The sequence below is a fragment of the Myotis lucifugus genome, unplaced genomic scaffold (assembly GCF_000147115.1).
Source record: "Myotis lucifugus unplaced genomic scaffold, Myoluc2.0 scaffold_4, whole genome shotgun sequence".
In the NCBI taxonomy this organism is placed as follows: Eukaryota; Metazoa; Chordata; class Mammalia; order Chiroptera; family Vespertilionidae; genus Myotis; species Myotis lucifugus.
In genome coordinates, this window is record NW_005871052.1 from 4,391,796 (window position 1) to 4,415,507 (window position 23,712).

Here is a 23,712-nt window from a genome sequence, read left to right on the forward strand (position 1 = left end):
ACTGGAAGGAGGGGGAGTTATGGGGGGGGGGAAAGAGGAAAGGAGAGGATCTGAACAATAAAGATTTAATTTTAAAAAAAGAAAAAAAGGAAGATAACCCACTAAAGAAAATTAATAGCTTAGTCTAAATAAACTATGCTCCAAAAGTCCAAGTAAACTGTTAAAATTTTAAAATTAAGAGTACATTAAAATAATACATATTGGAAAATCAGGATTTATTAAATAATGAGGATATATTTGAAATTTAATGAATAAACTGAACTACTAAGCAAAATAGAGACAGACTTATAGATTGAGAGAAGGCAGACAGCTCTGGTGGAGGGGGGTTGTTGGAAGAAAGGGTGGAAGGATTAAGCCAAAAAAGAAAAAAAAGGAGAGAACCCCTAGACCTGAATAACAACGTAGTGATGGTGGGGGGGGGTTTGGTGGTGAAGAGAGCATAAAGGGATAAATAATGATAAATAAAATAAAATAAAATTTAAAATTAAAAACTAAAAATTACTAGGATAATATAATATTATGGGATTTATTACTAGAATATATTAATAGTTTACAGCAAAAAAGCATATTATCATATCAATAAAAATAAAAATAATTTACACTTAATGACTGCTTACTGTGCAGACTGAATATCAAGAGTCCAAATGGCCATTTGAAAACTAAAAACTCATTGCAGATTTTTTTTCTTTTTTCTTCTTTTATCTTTTTCTTTATTTTCCTTTTTTTTCTTTTTTTCCTCAGATGTTTCTTTCTAATGAATTGACCATTACATTTCCTAAGTTCTGAAATGACCAACAGACCATAGAAAGATATTTCTTTAGGCTCCTGCTTGATCATTGCAGATTTTTTAAAAGTCTTATTACACTCAAAATGGAAGACTATATTCTTAGTATAATCTAAGCTATGTTTTAAAAAAAACATACACATAGAAAGTCTCAAAGAAAGTATAGTACTATTAATAATAATTTTCTCTGGGGAAAGGAATAAAAATTGGAAGTGGAAATGGGCTTTATAAAGTAGGAATTTCACTTTTTATTCAGGAGGTTTTGGTATTATTTAACTTTTTATATATGAAAATATATTTATGTGTTATTTGTGTAACAGTTTTTAATTGGGAACATATTTTTATTGATTTTTAGAGAGAAGAAGGGAGAATGAGAGACAGAGAAACACCGATGTGAGAAACATTGATCATTTGCCTCCTGCATGTGCCCCAACCAGGGATTGAACCCACAACCTGGGTATGGGACCTGACAGGGAATCAAACCTGCCACTTTTTGATGTATGGGATGACTCTCCAACCAATTGAACCACAACAGACAGGGCTAACTGGGTACATATTTAAGATGATAAAAATCATCTAATATTGATATTACATTATAATCTAAAAAATACAAGATCCTTGATATTGACAATGTTATCTAACATTGTCCTACATGTTCTACATAACATAAAATAAACTATAAAGAGGAAAAGAAATCACAGTATTTAAAAGAGGCAAAAATAATTGCCATTTGTTGATGTTATGGTTGTATACCTAGAAAATCCAAGAAAATTAATGAAAAATTCCTATAACATGAAAGAATTCCATACAAAGATTAATTTTATAATAAATATGCAATTTTCAATAGCTTTTCTACATATTATAAATAATCATCTTTAAAATACAATAGGTAAATATGTCATCCTCCATAGCAATAAAGAATATAAAAGACAAGAAGAAATATAAATATGCAGAACCTAAAAGAATAAAACTTCACTGAAAAGAGTTAAAAAAGCAAATTTTTATAAATTTATTTCTAAATTCTTTCCAAATTATCCTCCAGATTTAATGCAATTTCAAAAACATTTTCAACAGAATTTGCTTAGAAATAACAAAGTGATTCTAAAGTGTATTTAAAGGAATTAAGCAAAGAAAAAAAATCAGGAAAGAGGTGGTGGGAGTCAGAAGAGGGTAAAGGGGCGGGGAATAAATGGAGATGGAAGGAGACTTGACTGGGTGGTGAACACACAATACAATATATAGATGATGTGTTGTGGAATTGTATACCTGAAACATATATAATTTTATTAACCAATATCACCAAATAATTAAATAAAAAATTTAAAAACATAATAAATAGGAAAGAACAGTGCAATTTAAAAAAGTATGAGGGGAAACTTATCAGATATTAAAACTTATTACAAGGCCACAATAATTAATAATGTAGAATTGATGCACAAATTGAGAAATAAGTAGAAGAGAATAAAGAACTCCCAAACTTATCCAAGTATATAAGAATATAATAAATAATAAATGTTACAGTTTAAATCAGTTGAGGAAAGAACCATTGTTTAATAAATGGCACTGAAATCATTTATTAATTATATAGGATAGGATGAGGGGAAACAGATCTTTACCTCATGCCATTCTCAAAAAATAAAACCAAACTAGATGAATTAGTTAAATACAAACATAGAAAACTAAGATAAAATTATGAGTAAATTTTTACATGCAAAAATTAACTATAAAATAAATAAAAGAAACATAAAAAGAGACCAATGTATCTACATGAATTTGAAAAAAATCTGTGCAAAAACAATGAAAACATTTAAAAACACAACTGGACAACAGTATGGTGATTGCCGGGGGAAGATGGTGGAGGTTATATGGGGGATAAATTGCTATGGAAGAAGACTTGATGTGGGGTGATAAACACACAACACAGTGTACAGATGATGTTTTGTGGAATTGTGCACCAGAAACCTGTATAATTTTGCTAATCCGTATCACCTCAATTAATTCAATAAAAAAGGGAAAAAAAGACAAATGACAACCAGAAATAGAGTGTCATGTAGCTGAAAGTCAAAGGATTATTTTTTAATGTATAATTAGCTCTCACAAATTATTAAGTAAAATAGGAATAACCCAATAAAATGGACAATGGAAATGAATAAAAAATTCACAAGAGAAGTTAATTACCAATAAATATTATAAGAAATTAAGCTATAAGCAGTCAAAGAAATATCAAACAATGAGACAGGAGAGTCTTGTTATTCAAATATTTATTTTCTAAACACCTGAGGTTACTTGAAATGTATATAATTTCATTAACCAATGTTATTCCAATATATTCAATTAAAGAAAGAATGCATAGGGAACCTAAGGTCATAATAACACAAAATATTCTTTAATGAAATGACTTTGTATAAGATTAGTTCTAAGTTAAATTGCTTTCCTATTTCACACTAATGCCTACTCTTAAGAATTTTGACATCTTTAATAATTGATCACTAATTATAATATCACCATACATGAAAAAATATAGTGCAAGTGTGGGGAAGCATGGGACTTGATTGGAAAGTCTGTAAGGAGGATTCTCTGAAAGGTCGGGGGCCTCTAGGGGGACCTTGCTGAAGGCAGCAGCCCCTGCCTTGACTTTTCCAAATAAGTCTGAGCCTCCAGGTGTTTTACTGGAATCTCTATATTTAGTCTTTAGACACAACCTTGTAGAAGCATGTGTTTTCTCAAGGATACTTACCCTGCTGATAGTATCTAGAAGTTAATTTTAGTTCAAGCTGTTGCTACAATAAAAGCCTAAGGAGGCAGGCGAACAGGGTTGCCTGGTTCCTTTAGTTAAGCAGTCCCTTAGCCCTCTCTTTCACAGAAACATGCGTCAGAGGAATCATTCATCCATCAATCGGGGTCTGCTGGTCAGCCCTGGCAAGCGGTACCCCCTGTAAGGACCAAGGAATGCAATGAAACGCGGTGGAACCTTCGAAAATGAAGAGGAAGAAAATGAAAGTAACTGTGCAGTAAGTCATTGGAGCCTGCTTGGGATTTCCAAGTGTGAGGGGATTCTTTCTCAGCTAAGGTTTCATAATAGGACAACAGTTGTCCACAAAACAGCAGCAGTATATCACAGTGCTAAAACAGTTAGTAAAAGCAGGTGGTGACTCTGTTGCAGAAGAACAAATAAAAAGCTTATTATAAACTGTTATAATTTATAATCCTTGGTTCCCTGATGCTGGAATGCTAGACCTTAATCTCTGGGAACAAGTGGGCAGGAATTTAAAGAGACATCAGGCCCAGGGAAAGCGAGTGTCCTTATCATCATTAACTATGTGGGCTCTTGCTTGAGCTGCACCATGCCCACTTCCTTTGAGGATCAAAAGCCTACAGAGCAACAGGAGGATTTACTACCACCCCCTCCTCCTGAAGCAGAGCCTGCAGTGTAGAGCCTGTAATACCTAAAGCCCTGCCACTGGAGGAAATACTTCCCGATCCTCCACCTCCAGTGTGGGAGAGTCCACCAATTAGATCCTTGATTATGGGATCCTGTGTCAGACAAGCCAAGTCAGGAGAGCTTTTGGCTTGCCCAGTTATGCAAGATCAACAAGGTAATATAATTCATGAGCCTCTCTCCTTTAATACCTTTAAAGAAATAAGGCAGAAAAAAAAGACAAAAACAAAAGAAATAAAGAAAAGTATTTGAGAAAATGGGGCTAACGGTCCATTTACAAAAGGAAACCTTAATACTTTGTCTGAAAATAATTACATGACTCCTTGGGACTGGCAGATTTTAGCCAAAATGACTCTAGATGCCAGTCAATATTTATTATGGAGAGCAGAATATGATGAAATCTGTGAACAACAGGCTGTTTGTGGGTGTTCACTGGCCACCACACCTGGAAGCCCTCTGGGCTGCATTCTGGCTGTAAGTCCTGGGCACTATAAGTGAGCTTCTGAAAGATCCATGAAAAGGACTCTGGTTTCTAAGTATTGTCTGTAAGTTGTGCACGCCTATAAATATTGTACGTAGTGTCTCTGTTAATTGTTGTTTTGTGTCTTTATGGTTTAGTTTAATTTGTTTAAAGATGGGGCATATTTCACTTTGCTAGAGGCCCCAGCTACTTGTGGCAGGCTGAACACATGGCAGGGATTGCAGGAACTTCCCAGCAGCTTCCAAGAACTCTTAATCTTGGGGTCCTTCCTGCTCTCCCTCTCAAAGCATCATCCACTAGAAATTCTTAGCTAGTGAAAGTTCTTGTCTATATGTAATGTAACTTGGTTACTGATTAATGTTTTTTACTTACTTTCTTATCTTTGGGGGACTTAGTTTGCACGTCACCATTTTATTAACATAGGGAATCCTCTGTCTCTGCTATTTGGTCTTTATGCCACTCAGAACCCATTTGCTGTGCCGGGTTAGTGTGAAATGAAATTCAAAGGCTAATGTCTCAGTCCACCCTTTTGTGAGTACTCATTCATCTACTGTAGGGTTTTTATTGTTTGTTTCTGTTTAAGATCTCTTCTTATATACAAGATTTCATATCATTGTCTGGTTTTAGCTGTTTCAGTTGGGTGGTTATATCCAGTCCCTGTTACTCCATCTAGGGCAGAAATAGAAGCTTCACCATGATACTTTTTAATCCAGATGTTAAGTCAGGGATTTGTAAAACATTCTGTGAAAACATTACTATATGATCAGCAAAAAAAAAATCATCAAATGTTTACTTATAATATCTATTAGTAAAAGTATCTTCTTTCTGGTAACCTATAATGAAAATCCTCAGAATCATATTTGCCTTTTTCTTCTTTGTCCTCTTAAACTGGAAATCAATATATTTTAGGATCTTCCCCCAAGTTACCACTCCAGACTTTTCCCACAATATTCCTTTCATCTGCCTCATGGGCTCTAGCTAAACTGGTGTAATTCAAACTTTTCTTATTTTCATGATTCATACTTTTGTACTTACATTCTTTTTTTTCTTTATTGATTAAAGTATTACAAATGTGTCCTTATTCCACCATTGTTCTCCCATCCTCCCCATCCTACCCTCACCCTCAGCCCCTGTGGTCTGTGTCCATCACTTATGCTTATATGCCCCCTTACCCCCACCCTCCTCTACCTTCCCTCTGAGGTTTGAGCATCTGATCTATGCTTCTCTGTCTCTAGATCTGTTTTTAATCATCAGTTTATGTTGTTCATTATAATCCACAAATGAGTGAGATCATGTGATATTTATCTTTCTCTGACTGACTTCTTTCACTCAGCATAATGCTCTCCAGCTCCATCCATGCTGTTGCAAATGGTAGGTGTTCCTTCCTTTTTATAGCAGCATAGTATTCCATTGTGTAGATGTACCGCCGTTTTCTAATCCACTCATCAGCTGATGGGCACTTTGGCTGTTTCCAAATCTTAGCTATGGTAAATTGTGCTGCTATGAACATAGGGATGCATATATCCTTTCTGATTAGTGTTTCTGATTTCTTGGGATATATTCCTAGAGTGGGATTACTGGGTCAAATGGAAGGTCTATTTTTAGTTTGTTGAGGAAACTCCATACTGTTCTCCACAGTGGCTGCACCAGTTTGCATTCCCACCAGCAGTGCACGAGGGTTCCTTTTTCTCCACATCCTCTCCAGCACTTGTCCTTTATTGATTTGTTAATGATAGCCATTCTGACAGGTGTGAGATGGTCCCTCATTGTCGTTTTGATTTGCATTTCTCAGATGATTAGTGACTTTGAGCATGTTTTCATATGTCTCTTGGCCTTCGTTATGTCTTTCAAAAAGTATCTATTTAGGTCCGTTGCACATTTTTTGATTGGGTTGTTTATCTACCTTTTGTTCAGTTGTATGTGCTCCCTGTAAATGTTGCAGATTAAGCCCTTATCAGAGATGTCATTGGCAAATACATTCTCCCATGCAGTGGGTTTTCTTGTTGTTTTGTTGATGTTCCATTGCTGTGCAGAAACTTTTAATTTTGATGTAGTCCCATTTGTTTATTTTCTCTTTAGTTTCCATTGCCCTAGGAGCTGTGTCGGTGAAGATATTGCTTCGGCATATGTCTGAGATTTTGCTACCTGTGGATTTCTCTAATATTTTTATGGTTTCCCATCTTACATGTAAGTCCTTTATTCATTTTGAGTTTATTTTTGTGTAGGGTATAAGTTGGTGATTTAGTTTCGTTTTTTGCATGTGTCTGACCAAATTTCCCAGCACCATTTATTGAAGAGACTGTCTTGACTCCATTGTATGTTCTTGCCTCCTTTGTCAAATATTAATTGAGCATAGTGGTTTGGGTCGATTTCTGGGTTATCTATTCTATTCCATTGGTCTATATGTCTGTTCTTGTGCCAGTACCAGGCAGTTTTGAGAACAGTGGCTTTGTAATATATCTTGATATCTGGTAGTGAGATCCCTCCTACTTTTTTTTCCCTCAGGATCACTGCAGCTATTCAGGGTTGTTTGTTGTTGTTGTTGTTTGTTTGTTTGTTTTTTATTCCAGATGAATTTTTGGAGAGTTATTTCTAGATCTGTGAAATATACTGTTGGTATTTTAATGAGGAGTACATTGAATCTATAGATTGCATTGGGTAGTATGGACATTTTAATGATGTTGATTCTACCAATCCATGAACACAATATGCTCTTCCATCTGTTTATGTCTTCCTCTATCTCTTTTTTCAACATCCTGTAGTTTTCTGAGTAGAGGTCTTTTACCTCCTTAGTTAAGTTTATTCCTAAGTATCTTAATTTTTTTGTGTGCAATGGTAAATGGGGTTTTAAAAAAATCTCTCTTTCTGTAAGTTCACTATTGGTGTATAAAACTGCCACAGATTTCTTGGCATTAATTTTGTATCCTGCTACATTGCCAAATTCTTTTATTAAGTCTAATAATTTTTTATGGAGTCTTTAGTGTTTTCTATGTACAGTATCATGTCATCTGCGAATAATGACAATTTTACTTCTTTTCCCATTTGGATGCCTTTTATTTCTTCTTCTTGTCTGATTGCTTTGACTAGCACTTCCAATACTATGTTGAACAGGAGTGGTGAAATTGGGCATCCCTGTCTTGTTCCTGCTCTTAAGGAAAATGATTTTGGTTTTTGCCCATTGAATATGATGTTGGCTGTAGATTTGTCATATAAGGCTTATATTATGTTGAGGTATGATTCTTCTATTCCCACTTTGTTGAGCATTTTTATCAGAAAAGGGTGTTGGACTTTGTCAAATGCCTTTTCTTCATCAATTGATATGCTTATGTGATTTTTGTGTCTCAATTTGTTTATGTGATGTATCACGTTTATTAGTCTGCAGATATTGTACCAGCCTTTCATCCCTGGTATAAGTAAGGCCCTGCCCAGCAGCTGGGGAAGGAAAGCCCCGGCTGGCAGCCAGAAGGCCCCAATTGGCTCTGATTGCTGGCCAGGCCTACGGACTCTAGCCATGCATGAATTTTGTGCACCAGGCCTCTAGTTTAATAATAATAAAAAACCAAAACACTCTTAGAGAATAACAAGAAGACTTTAAGCAAAAGATATGGGGACTTATTATCAAGTTTATTAATAAGATACTGTGGTATTGGCACAGGTATACATATATAGACGAGAGAACAGAACATAAAGACAAACTGGTGATTGCTAAGGGTTATATTTTGGAAGACATTGTAACTATAAAAGGGATTCTTTGGGATAATAGAAGAGATCTGTATTGTGATTGTAATGGTGATTACATAATTTTACATGTGACAAAATTTTATAGAATTTTACCTCAAAAATAAATAAAGGAAAGGAAGAATATAATATCATAGGTTTGACATTTTATTATAGTTACACTAGAGGCCCAGTGCACAAAGTTCGTGCACTCAGAGGTCCCTCAGCCTGGCCTGTGCCCTCTTGCAGTCCGGGAACCCCGGGGATGTCTGACTGACAGCAGTCAGACATCCTCAGCGCTGCCATGGAGGCGGGAGAGGCTCCTGCCACTGCCACTACACTCACCAGCCATGAGCCTGGTTTCACTGACCACCAGGGGGCAGCTCCTGCATTAAGCGTCTGCCCCCTGGTGGTCAGTGGGCGTCATAGCGACCAGTCATTTTGCCGTTTGGTCAATTTGCATATTAGCCTTTTATAATATAGTCTAGTATATTTTGGAGGAAGCTGAGTGAAGGGTATGTAGGATTTATCAATACTATTTTTGCAATTTCTATATGAATATAAAATTATTTCAAAATTAAAATAAAAAATATTTCTGGTCTGAGAGTAAGATGATGCAAATTCTAGTTTGAGCTCTCTAAGTCAATTAAACTCTCTGAACTCTATGTTACTCAATAGTAAAATGTAAAACTTCTATCTGTCAGACCTATTTAATAGAGTTGTTAATAGCAATTAACATTTTAGAATAAAATTAATGTGAAAGCACTTGGAACTGTTAAGTTTTGTACAAATGTACTTTTGATGTACTGATGATTACTTTATTTATAGGAATAACTGAAGTCTGAAAATTGGATGTCTCTTGATATTTCTACTCCAAATGTGAAATATGCATTTTTTTCACTAATCTTTTGTTTTATAAGTATACAGTATAGAAGAAATTGTGCCACTTGACTGGGGAGGTGAGTAATTCAAGAAAGTGGGAGACATCTATAATACTATCAACAATAAAAAATAGATATTAAAAAAATAACACACCACAACCTAATAGTGTTCATGCCAAGAAGAGAGCCTATTAAAAATAATCACCATGTTAATATATTTAAAAGCAAACATTTTAGCTAAGTAGACACCAAGAAACATTCAATCAAATTCCTCACTTATGCCTGAGTTAATAAAAAATAAAAGAACCTTGATAAATTAAAACAGAACTCTTGTTTAACTCAATAAAAAAAAACAGAACACATAATGTTTATTTTTAAATTCTTTATGTTTAAAGTATTACATATGTCTCTTTTTTCCCCCATTGACCTCTCCCCAGTTGTTCCCACCCCACCAGCACATGCCCTCACCCCCCTATTGGGGATCAAGCCCACAACCCTGGCATGTGCCCTGACAGAGAATTGAACTGGCAACCTCATGGTGCATGCAACAACACTCAACCAATTAAGCTACACTGGCCAGGGCACAATCAAATTTTTTAAAATGTTGTTTGAGCCATTACTTTTTAAAAAAGAATTTCTATAATGACGTAAAATTCTCTGTTATTAACATTTAATAAAAATAGAGTCTGTACTTCCTGGGCTGAAAGGCTGATAACAACTCTCCTGGCTAAATGCCAGTCTTCTCTGCTTTACAATTTCTTTTCTATTCTTTTTTATAAAAAATAGAAGATTAGATTTTTTAAAAAAACTTTATTGTTTAAAGTATTACATGTCTCCTTTTTTCCCCATTGACCACTCTCTGGCCACTTCCAACCCAGTACATGTCCTTACCCCCACCCCCAGTGTCTGTGGGCATTGGTTATACAAGTTCTTTGGTTGATCTCTTACCTCCCCGATCCCTGCCTTTCCTCGAAGGCAGTGGTTCTCAACCTTCTGGCCCTTTAAATACAGTTCCTCATGTTGTGACCCAACCATAAAATTAGTTTCTTTGCTACTTCATAACTGTAATGTTGCTACTGTTATGAATCATAATATAAATATCTGATATGCAGGATGGTCTTAAGAGACCACTGTGAAAGGGTCGTTCGACCACCAAAGGGGCCGCGACCCACAGGTTGAGAACCGCTACTCTAAGGTTTGACAGTCTGTTCAATGCATCTCTTTCTCTGGATCTACTTTGTTCATCACTTTATGTTGTTCATTATATTCCACAAATGAGTGAGATCATGTGATATTTATTTTTCTCTGACTGGCTTATTTTGCTTAGCACAATGCTCTCCATGTCCATCATGCTGTTGCGAATGGTGAGAGTTCCTTCTTTTTAACAGCAGCACAGTATTCTATTGTGTAGATGTACCACAGTTTTCTAGTCACTCATCTGCTGATGGGCACTTAAGCTGTTTCCAAATCTTAGCTATTAGAAATTATGCTGCTATGAACATAAGGGTGCATCTATCCTTTCTGATTAGTGTTTCTGATTTCTTGGGATATATTCCTAGAAGTGGAATTATTGGGTCAAATGGGAGTTCCATTTTCAATGTTTTGAGGAAACTCCATACTGTTTTCCACAGAGGCTGCACCAGTCTGCATTCCCTCCAGCAGTGCTAGAGTGTTCTTTTTTCTCCACATTCTCGCCAGCACTTGTCCTTGGTTGATTTGTTGATGACAGGCATTCTGACAGGTGTGAGATGGTAACTCATTGTCATTTTGATTTGCATCTTTCAGATGAGTAGTGACTTTGAGCATGTTTTCATAAGTTTCTTGGCCTTTTCTTCTATGACCACTTTTGAAAAGTGTCTATTTAGGTCCTTGCCCTTTTTTTTATTGAATTGTTTATCTGTCTTTTTTCAAGAAGTATGAGTTCCCTATAAATTTTGGAGATTAAACCCTTATCAGATATAACTGGCAAATATGTTCTCCCATGCAGTAGGCTCTGTTGTTTTGTTGATGGTTTCTTTTGCTGTGCAGAAACTTTTTATTTTGATGTAGTCCCATTTGTTTATTTTCTCCTTAGTTTCTATTGTCCTAGGAGCTGTATCAATAAAAATATTGCTACGACATAGGTCTGATACCCTCTCACACCTGAAAGAATGGCTATCATCAACAAATCAACAAATGGCAAATTAGTATATTTTCTGTCTGCAAGAGACCCACCTCAGGACAAAGGATTCACATAGACTGATAGTGAGGGATAGAAAAAAATTTTTCTCAGGCAAATGGAAATGAGAAAAAAAGCTTGGATTGCAATACTTATATCTGACAAAATAGACCTCAAAGTAAAGGCCATAACAAGAGATAAGGAAGGCCACTACATAATACTAAAGGGGACTATTCAACAAGAGGATATAACTCTGGTAAACATATATGCACCCAATACAGGAGCACTGAAATACATAAAACAACTTCTGGAAGATATAAAGGGAGAGATCGATAGCAATACAGTCATAGTAGGGGACTTTAATACCCCACTGACACCACTGGATAAATCCTCTAAACAAAAAAATCAGCATAGATATAACAATCCTAAATGACTCACTAGATCAGATGGACTTAATTGACATCTGCAGAATATTTTACCCAAAGTTACAGAATATATATTCTTCTCCAGTGCACATGGGAAATTTTCAAAGATAGACACATATAGGGACACAGGCAAAGTCTCTTCAAATTCAAGAGGATAGAAATCATAACAAGCATCTTCTCAAATCATAATGGCATAAAACTGGAAATCAACTACAATAAAAAAACAATGAAAAAATATCGAACACTTGTAGGCTAAATAGCATGCTATTAAACAATGATTGGGTTACCAAAGGGATCAAAGAAAAAATAAAAAGCATCCTGGAGACAAATGACAATGAAATTACAACAATCCAAAATCTATGGGACATAATGAAAGCAGTCCTGAAAGAGAAGTTCATAGCTCTACAGGCCTACCTAAAAAACAAGAAAAACTGGTAATAAATTATATAACCCTACAATTTAAAGAATTAGAAAGAGAGCAACAAGAAAAGCCCACAGTATTCAGAAGGGAGGAAATAATAATGATCAGAGCCGAAATAAATGACATGGAGACCAAAAAACAAAAACAAACAAACAAATAAACAAACAAAAAACAATACAAATGATCAATGAAACCAAGAGTTGGTTCTTTGCAAGTATAGACAAGATTGATGAACCTCTCACCAGGCTCACCAAGAAACAAAGAGAGAGGACCCAAATCAACAAAATCAGAAATGAAAGAGGTGAAGTAACCACTGACACCACTGATATACAAAGAATTGAAAAAAAATACTAGGAACAACTCTACTCCAACAAAATGGACAACCTAGACAAAATGGACATATTCCTAGAAAAATACAAGCTTCCAAACTCAGGAAGAATCACAAATCCTGAATAGGCTGATAACTACTGATAAATGAAGCAGTCAACAAAAATCTTCCAGCAAACTAAAGCCCTGGACCAGATGGCTTCACAGGGGAGTATTACCGAACATTCAAAGAAGAACTAAAGCCAAACCTTCTCAGACTATTCTAAAAAAATTCAAGAGGAAGGCACGCTTCCAAGCTCTTTCTGTGAAACCAGCCTTACCCTACTTCCAAAACCAGATAAAGACACCAAAAAGAAAGAGATCTATAGGCCAATATCCCTGAGGAACACACATGCTAAAATCCTCAACAAAATTCTAGCAAATCAGATCCAGCATTACATTACAAAGATCATAAACCATGACCAAGTGGGATCTATACCAGGGATGCAAGTCTGGTACAATATCTGCAAATCAATAAATGTGATACATCACATAAACATATTATGAGACAAAAATCACAATCATATCAATTGATGCAGAATAAGTATTTGACAAAATCCAACACCCTTTCTTCATAAAAACCCTCCACCAAGTTGGAATAGAGGGATCAACCTCAACGTAATAAAAACCTCATATGACAAACATACAGCCAACATCATACTCAATGGGCAAAAACTAAAACCATTTCCCCTAAGAACAGGAAAAAGACAGGGATAAGCACTTTCACCACTCCTGTTCAACATAGTACTGGAATTGCTAGCCATAGTGATCAGACAAGAAGAAGAAATAAAAGGCATCCAAATTTGAAAAGAAGTAAAACTGTCATTATTCTCAGATGACATGATATTGTACACAGAAAACCCTAATGATTCCATACAAAAACTGCTAGACTTACTAAATAAATTCAGCAATGCAGCAGAATACAAAATTGACGCCCAGAAATCTATGGCTTTTTTATACATAACAATGAAGTTGCAAAAAAAGAAACTAAAAAGAAAAAAAAACAATCCTATTTACCATTGCACCAAAAAGATTAAGATACCTAGGAATAAACTTGACTAAGGAAGTAAAAGACCTGTATTCAGAAAACTACAGGACATTAAAAAAAGAGATAGAGGAAGACATAAACAAATGAAATAACATACCATGTTCATGTATTGGTAGAATCAACATCATTCAAATGTTCATACCTCCCAAAGCAATTTATAGATTCAATGAAATCCCTGTTAAAATACTAACAGCATATTTCTCAGACATAGAACTAACTCTCCAAAAATTCATCTGGAATTTTAAAAAAAGACCCCAAATAGCTTCAGGAATCCTGAGAAAGTAGAACAAAGTTGAAGGGACCACAATACCAGATATCAAGCTATATTACAAAGCCACTGCTCTCAAAATTGCCTGGTAGTGGCACAAGAACAGACATATAGACCAATGGAACAGAATAGAGAACCCAGAAATCAACTCAACCATTATGCTCAATTAATATTTGACAAAGGAGGCAAGAGCATACAATGGAGTCAAGACAGTCTCTTCAATAAATGGTGCTGGTAAAATTGGTCAGATACATACAAAAAATATGAAACTAGATTACCAACTTACACCATACACAAAAATAAACTCAAAATGGTTAAAGGATTTAAATGTAAGATGGGAACCCATAAAAATCTTAGAAGACTCCATAGGCAGCAAAATAGCAGACATATGTGGAAGCAATATCTTTAACCATACAGCTTCTAGGGCAATGGAAACTAAGGGTAAAATAAACAAATGGGACTACATCAAAATAAAATGCTCTGTGCACCAAAAGAATCCAACAAAACAAGAAAGCCCACTGCATGGGAGAACATATTGGCCAATGGTATCTCAGATAAGGATTTAATCTCCAAAATTCACAGGGAACTCATACAACTTAACAAAAGGAAGATAAACAATCCAATCAAAAAATGGGCAAAGGACCTTAATAGATACTTTTGGAAAGAGGACATACAGAAGGCTGATAGACATATGAAAACATGCTCAAAGTCATTAATCATCTGAGAGATGCAAATCAAAACAACAATGAGGTATCATCTCACACCTGCCAGAATGGCTGTCATCAACAAATCAACGAACAACAAGTGCTGGCAAGGATGTGGAGAAAAGGAACCCTCGTGTACTGCTGGTGGGAATGCAGACTGGTGCAGCCACTGTGGAAAACAGTATGGAAATTCCTCAAAAAGTTAAAAGTGGAATGCCCATTCGACCTAGTAATGCCACTTCTGGGAATATATTCTAAGAAAATAGAAACACCAGTCTGAAAGGATATATGCACCCCTATGTTCATAGCAGCACAATTTACAATATCTAAGAGTTGTAAATAGCCTAAGTGCCCATCAGCAGATGAGTGGATTAGAAAACCGTGGTACATCTACACAATGGAATACTATGCGGTTATAAAAAAGAATGACTTTTTACCATTTGCAATAGCATGGATGGACCTGGAAAGCATTATGCTATTCGAAACAGGCCAGTTGGAGAAAGATAAATATCACATGATCTCAGTCATATGTGGGATATAATGAGCAACACAAACTAATGAACAAAAATAGATCCAGAGACTAAGAAACACTGAACAGACAGTCCAACCTTAGAGAGAAGGTGAGGGTAGGGGGGCGTGGGTAAGAGATCAACCAAAGGATTTGTATGTATGCATATTAGCATAACCAATGGACAGAGACACTGGGGTGGTGGGGGCTTGTCCTGGGCAGATGGAGTGTTGGTGGGGTCAATAGGGGAAGGAGACAAATGTAATACTTTAAACAATAAAAAAAATTTAAAAATGTTTTGGATTCTGTTGAATGTTTTTTCTACATCTATTGATATGATCATTTTTTTAATTCCTTTATGTGATGTATCACATTTATTGATTTGCAAATGTTGTACCAGCCTTGCATCCCTGGAATAAATCCCACTTGTTCATGGTGTATGATCTTTTTTATATATTTCTGGATCCAATTTGCTAATATTTTGTGAGGATTTTAGCATGCATGTTCATCAGGGATATTGGCCTGTAATTCTTTTTCCTTTTACTGTCTTTATCTGGTATTGGTACTAGGATAATGTTGGTCTCATGAAAAGGAGGATAGGCATTAGTTCTTCTTTGAATGTTTGATAAAATTCCTGTTTGATACCCTGCATACCAGGGCTTTTGTTTGCTTGGAGTTTATTGATTAGAGCTTCAATTTCATCACTTGTTATTGGCCTACTCAGGTTTTGTGATTCTTGCTGATTCCGTTTTAGGAGGTTGTATTTTTCTAGGAATATGTCCATTTCATTCATATTATCCAGCTTGTTAGCATATAGTTGTTCATACTATTTTCTTACAATCCTGTGTATTTCTGTGGTGTCAGTTGTTACTTCACCTCTTTTGTTTCTGATTCTATTTATTTGGGTCCTGTGTCTTTGTTTCTTGATGAGTATGGCTAAAGGTTCATCAAAGTTGTTTATCGTTTTATCTTTTCAAAAAACCAGTGCTTGGATTCATTGAACTTTTGTGTTGTCTTTTTAGTCTCCATGTCATTTATTTCTGCTCTGAACTTTATTATTTCCTTTCTTCTATATACTCTGGGCTTTTCTTGTTTTTCTCTTTCTAAATCTTTTAGTTGTATTAAATAGTTTATTAGAACTTTTTCTTGTTTCTTGAGGTAGGCCTGTAATGCAATGAACTTCTTTCTCAGTACCATTGCTGTGTCCCATGGATTTTGGTTGTTTAGTGTTCATATTAATTTGTTTCCAGGAAGTTTGCTGTGTCCCATGGATTTTGGTTGTTTAGTGTTCATATTAATTTGTTTCCAGGAAGTTTTTATTTCCCCCTTGAATTAATTGGTATACCATTCATCCACACTAATAAAAGAGAAAGATGCAAATTGACCATACCTTCACGATGCCCACCAGCCAATCAGGAGTTAGTATGCAAATTAACCCACCATACGCAGGTGCTGAGTGGCCAGGGGCAGGATGCTGGCACCAGGGCGATGACAGCATCCCACACCCAGGATGTGGGGGAAGGGAAGGCTGCGGACACAACACAGGGCTGCTGGGCTGGGGGCGTGCTCTCAGCGGCCGTCGTGAGGCTCAGGGCATGCCCCCAGCCCAGAGGACACAATGCAGGGCTGCTTGGCTGGGGGCGTGCCGCTGTGGTGGCTTCCTTCGTGCAGTGGTGGCAACGAAGCCCCCATGCTTGGCAGACAGAGAGAAGACAGCAGGGCGTGGCAGCTCTGTTCTCACGGCAGTGGTGGCAAAGACCCCAGGCCTGACAGAAAGAGACAGAGAGCGGACAGCAGGGCATGGGGGCTTCATTGCCATGACAGCAGTGAAGCCCCAGGCTGGGCTGACAGAGAGCGGACAGCAGGGCAATGGACCTTCATCGCCAAGGCAGCAGCAAATCCCCCAGGCCCAGCAGACAGAGATAGAGAGTGGACAGAAGGGCGTGGCTTCATTTATGTGGCAGTGGCGGCGGTGGCAAAGCCCCCAAGCCCCGCAGACAGAGGGGTGAAGGAGCCAGGCCCCACAGAGAGTAAAAAACCACAGGGAGTGGGCCTAAGGTGTCAGTAGGACTACTCGTGACTGTTCCTGGATTGGAGAGGGTGCAGGTTGGGCTGAGGGATTCACCCCACACACACACGAATTTTGTGCACTGGGCCTCTAGTTATTTAATAACATGCTACTTTGCCATCATGTGTTTGAATGTTTTTTTTAATTTTTTATTGTAATTGATTTCTGATTTCATGCCATTGTGATCTGAGATGATGTTTGATATGATTTCAATCTTCTTGAACTAATATAGTCTTTTTTTGTCCTAACATGTGGTCTATCTTTGAGAATGTTGCATCTACACTTTAGAAGAATATGTATACTTCAGCTTTGGGGTGGGATGTTCTGTAAAATATCAGTTAAATCCATCTGTTCCAGTGTGTTGTTTAAGGTCTCTGTTTCCCTGTGGTTTTCTTGTCTTGAAGATTTATCCAGTGATGTCAGTGCAGTGTTAAAGTTCCCTACTATGACTGTATTGCTGCCGATCTCTCCCTTAATGTTCTCCAAGAGCTTTGTTATATATTTGAGTGTTTCTATATTGGGTACATATATGTTTACCAGGGTAATATCCTCTTGTTATAGCGATCCCTTTAGTATTATGTAGTGGCCATCTTTGTCTCTTCTTATGGCCTCTGCTTTGAAGTCTATTTTGTCATATATAACTATTGCTACCCCCTGCTTTTTTGTTGTTGTTTCCATTTGCATGGAATTTTTTCTCATCCCCTCACTTTTAGTCTGTGTGAATATTTTGTGCTGAGGTGGGTTTCTTGTAGAAAGCATATATATAGGTCATGATTTCTTTTTCCTATTTTATTTTTATTGATTTCAGAGAGGAAGGGAGAGGGAGGGATAAATAGAATCATCAATGATGAGAGAGATTCATTGATAAGCTGCCTCCTGGACACTCCACACTGGGTATTGAGCCTGAAACCCGGGCAATGTGCCCTGACTGGGGATTGAACCATGACCTCCTGGTTCATATGTTGATGCTCAACTACTGAGCCATGCTGGCCAGGCTTTATGGGTCATATTTTCTTTTTCTTTCAACTACTCTATGTATTTTGATGGGAGAACTTAATCCATTTACATTTAAGGTCATTATTGATAGGTAGTTTTTTTCTGCTATTTTTTCTTTATACGTATGTTCTCTATCTATCTATCTATCTATCTATCTATCTATCTACCTCTTTCTTATTTTTCTTACAGCACTCCCTTGAACATTTTCTGCATGCTTCTTTAGTGGTAATATATGCCTTTAGCCATTTTTTGACTGGGATAATTTTTATTTCCCCTTTAATTTTAAATGATAGCCTATTGGATACAGTAGTCTTGGGTTCAGGTTTTTGTTTTTTATTACTTTTAATACTTCATGACAATCCCTTTTGGCCTGGAATGTTTCTTTTGAAACATCAATTGATATTCTAATGGGTACTGTCTTGTAGTTAACTTTCTGCCTCTCTCTTGATGCCTTTAAGATTCGTTGTCTTTAGTGTTTGACTTTTTGATGATTATGTATCTTGGAGTGGGTCTCTTTGGTTTCATCTTGATTGGAACTCTCTGTGCTTCCTGAACTTGTGTGACTTTTTGCTTCAGCAGGTTAAGGAAATTTTCTGTCATTATTTCTTTAAACAGGTTCTCTATTCTTTGCTCACCTTCTTCTCATTCTGGTACACCTATGATATGGATGTTGGTTTTTTTTCATGTTGTTTCAAAGTTCCCTGAAACTATCCTCCAGCTTTTTAATTCTTTTTTTCTTTTTGCTGTTCTAATTGGGTGGTTTTTTTTCTGTCTTTTCTTCTAAGACACTGATTCAATCTTCTGCCTCATTTAATCTACTGTGATTCTTTCCAGTGTATTCTTTTTTTAAATTTTTTTTTATTGCTTAAAGTATTAGAAAGGGTATTACATATATGTCCTTTTTTTTCCCCCACCCTTGACAATCCCCTGGCCTCCCCTACCCCCCAGTGTCTTATGTCCATTGGTTATGCTTATATGTATGCATACAAGTCCTTCGGTTGATCTCTTACCCGCCTCCCTCCTGCCCCCCAACCCTCCCCAGCCTTCCCGCTGCAGTTTGACAATCTGTTTGAGGCAGCTCTGCCTCTGTACCTATTATTGTTCAAAAGTTTATAATGGTCTCTATTATCCATGAATGAGTGAGATCATGTGGTATTTTTCCTTCATTGACTGGCTTATCTCACTTAGCATAATGCTCTCCAGTTCCATCCATGCCATTGCAAATGGTAAGAGTTCCTTCTTTTTTACAGCAGCATAGTATTCCATCGTGTAGATGTACCACAGTTTTCTAATCCATTCATCTACTGATGAGCACTTAGGCTGTTTCCAGATCTTAGCTATGGTGAATTGTGCTGCTATGAAAATATGGGTGCACATATCCTTTCTGATTGGTGTTTCTGGTTTCTTAGGATATATTCCTAGAAGCGGGATCACAGGGTCAAATGGAAGTTCCATTTTTAGTTTTTTGAGGAAACTCCATACTGTCTTCCATAGTGGCTGCACCAGTCTGCATTCCCACTAGCAGTGCACGAGTGTTCCTTTTTCTCCACATCCTCTCCAGCACTTGTCATTTGTGGATTTGTTGATGATAACCAGTCTGACAGGTGTGAGATGGTACCTCATTGTTGTTTTGATTTGCATATCTCGGATGATTAGTGACTTTGAGCATGTTTTCATATGTCCCTTGGCTTTCTGAATGTCCTCTTTTGAAAGGTGTCTATTTAGATCCTTTGCCCATTTTTTGATTGGATTGTTTATCTTCTTTTTGTTAAGTTGTATGAGTTCCCTATAAATTTTGGAGATTAAGCCCTTATCAGATATGACGTTGGCAAATATGTTTTCCCACGAGGTGGGTTTTCTTGTTGTTTTGTTGATGGTTTCTTTTGCTGTGCAGAAGCTTTTTATTTTGATGTAGTCCCATTTGTTCATTTTCTCTTTCGTTTCAAGTGCCCTAGGAGCTGTATCAGTGAAGAAATTGCTTCGGCATATGTCTGAGATTTTGTTGCCTTTGGATTCTTCTAGAATTTTTATGGTTTCCCGTGTTACATTTAAGTCCTTTATCCATTTTGAGTTTATTTTTGTGTATGGTGTAAGTTGGTGGTCTAGTTTCATTTTCTTGCATATATTTGTCCAATTTTCCCAACACCATTTATTGAAGAGACTATCTTGGCTCCATTGTATGTTCTTTCCTCCTTTGTCAAATATTAATTGAGCATATTGGTTTGGGCCGATTTCTGGGCTCTCTATTCTATTCCATTGATCTATATGTCTGTTCTTGTGCCAGTACCAGGCTGTTTTGAGAACAGTGGCTTTGTAATACAGCTTGATATCTGGTATTGAGATCCCACCTACTTTGTTCTTTCTCAGGATTGCTGCAGCTATTCAGGGTCTTTTTTTTTATTCCAGATGAATTTTTGGAGAGTTCGTTCTAGATCTGTGAAGTATGCCATTGGTATTTTAATGGGAAGTGCGTTGAATTTATAGATTGCTTTGGGTAGTATGGACATTTTAATGATGTTGATTCTACCAATCCATGAACACGGTATGTTCTTCCATCTCTTCATGTCTTCCTCTATCTCTTTTTTCAATGTCCTGTAGTTTTCTGAGTAGAGGTCTTTTACCTCTTTAGTTAAGTTTATTCCTAGGTAGCTTAATTTTTTTGGTGCGATGGTAAATGGGATTGTTTTTCTAATCTCTCTTTCTGACAGTTCACTATTGGTGTATAGAAATGCCTCAGATTTCTTGGGGTTAATTTTGTATCCTGCTACATTGCCAAATTCATGTATTAAGTCTAGTAGTTTTTTGATGGAGTCTCTAGGGTTTTGTATGTATAATATCATGTCTGCAAATAAGGACAGTTTTACTTCCTCTTTTCCAATTTGGATGCCTTTTATTTCTTCTTCTTGCCTAATTGCAATGGCTAATACTTCCAGTACTATGTTGAACAGGAGTGGTGAGAGTGGGCATCCCTGTCTTGTTCCTGTTCTTAGGGGAAATGGTGTTAGTTTTTGTCCATTGAGTATGATGTTGGCTGTGGGCCTGTCATATATGGCTTTTATTATGTTGAGGTATGATCCTTCTACTCCCACCTTGGATTTTGTCAAATGCTTTTTCTGCATCAATTGATATGACCATGTGGTTTTTTTCTTTCAATTTGTTTATGTGATGTATCACGTTTATTAACTTGCGGATATTGTATCATCCTTGCATCCCTGGGATAAATCCTACTTGGTCATGGTATATGATCTCTTCCAGTGTATTCTTGATGTCAGATATGTTATTCTTCATTTCCAACTGATTCTTATTTATGGATTCTATTTCTTGTTTCATGCTGTTATAGTTCCCACTCAGTTTCTTGACATTCTCACTGAGTTCTTTGAGTATCCTTATAACCATTACTTTGAAGTCTATATCTGATAAATTGCTTGCCTCCATTTCATTTAACTCCCTTTCTGGAGTTTTCTCCTTTTCTTTCATTTGGGGGTTGTCACTTTGTCTCCTCATTTTTGCTATCCCTTTGTATTCATGTCTAGGTATTAGAGCAAATTTATATGCCTCCCAATCTTCATAAGGTGGCCTTTTGTAGTAAGATTTTAGTGAGACCCAATGGTTCAGTCTCTTAAATACCTGGAGCTGAGTGCTCCAGGAATGTCCCTTGTGTGAGTTACTTGGGCTTTTCCATTGTAATTGGGTCCTGAATGCTTTTGTCCCTTTCATGAAAGGAATATCCTCTCAGGCTGTCTGATTTTGAGTCTCACTCCCAACAATTTTGTGCAAGCTGTTGTGCAGGTGCTGGCAGAACAAAACAAAACAAAACAAGAAACAATACAAAAAAAAAACTACATAAGGCCCCTACAACAACAAGAAAAGGAACCACAAAAGAAGAGAGAATTTTGAAGGAGAAAAGAGAACAATAGAAAGAAAGAAAGAAAGAAAGAAAGAAAGAAAGAAAGAAAGAAAGAAAGAAAAAAAGAAAGAAAGAGAAAATGAAAATATGAGGAGAAAAATAGGAAGAAGAGGAAACATAAAAGGGCACTTATGAAAGAAAGAAAATATGAATAAATATTAGGGGCTTGGCAGAAGTGTCTTAGTGGTTGAGCTTTGACTTATGAACCAGGTCACAGTTGGATTCCTAGTCAGGGCACATGCCCAGGTTGTGGGCTTTGTCCCCAGTAGGGGGCATGCAGGTGGCAGCCAATCAGTGATTCTCTCTCATCGTTGATGTTCCTCTCTCTCTCCCTCTTCCTTCCTCTCTGAAATCAATAAAAATATTTTTAAAAGAATAAATGATAGGGGATGGAAAAAAGTATAAAGAAAAAGAGGAGGAAATAATTATGTAAGGGAAAATAGAGGAGAAAGCAAATAGACCAAAAAATAAGAAAAGAAAAAAAAACAAAGAGTAAGCAGGAGAAGGAGAAAAAAGTTGGGTAAGAAAAGGGAAGGGAAACATTTGATCTATGAAAAAAAGAGAGAGAGACTGAAATAATAACAAATCAATAAAGAAGAAAGATATGAAAGATAAAGAAAAAATACCCAGTAATATGGTGTTCATCTTAGCAGAGCTTAGTGTCCCCTGGTATCTCCCTTTGGATCCTGCTCTTCTGATGACTGAGGCTGACTGTTTTGTCTGCCAATTCTGGACTTCCTGGCAGGTATTTAGGTGTTGACCACTAACAGAAACTGTGCTCCTTTGGCTCTTAGAAACCTGTCTGAAGTTTCAAGCAATCCACATTTTGTGTCTTTCTCCACAAGACTTGGCTGCATGTGGGAGTATCGAAGCTGTACTCTAGGGCCAGTTCTTTAGCAATGCAGGGCCCAGTGATAGATCAGTAACCTTTCCCAGGTTCCCTGGGCTCTGCCTCCACCTGCCTTCACCTGCTAGCTGTTAATATTAATCACTCAAAAATCTGTTTCTGAAAGGGCTTTAGATGGAATTGGGATTCTAGACCTCTGGGTTTTACATGAGAGGGAGGTGCCATTCAGATTTCAGAGGAATTGATGGGTGTGTTTCCCTGTCTCAGAGATACTCCTCTGAGAATGACCCAGAATATTTCCCTGCCCTTGGCTGGGCAGAGATCCTTGTATGCAGTCCAGTGGGATCTTCTGGAAACCTGGAGTTTCTATCAGCTCACCCATGAGGGTAAAGCACTAGTTAGATTCCTGGGTTAGTGGGCAAGTCAAACCCACCAGAACACAGGTGGCTAAAGTTTCCTGAGACTGTTCAAACTCACAGGCTTTGCCTCTGCTGTTGTCTCTTCTGCAAAGGTCAAGATATAGGGTGTGGCAGTCAGGGGTTCTGAAGGTGAGGTGGACTGTATCACCTAGGGTGGGTTTTTTTTTCCTTTTCCTGAGCTGTGGCTAATGAAATGGGCCAGAGCCTCTGTGGTGTCCAAGTTCCTCTGCCTGGGACTTGACCTCTTTGGATGCCGGGAATTAGAAGACCACACA

General features: G+C 37.0%; 1 pseudogene; it reads right to left on the bottom strand.

The window, feature by feature from the left end:
• Nucleotides 1-739: 739 nt before the first annotated feature.
• Nucleotides 740-858, bottom strand: LOC111823059 (annotated as a pseudogene).
• Between the last annotated feature and the right edge of the window lie 22,854 nt (nt 859-23,712).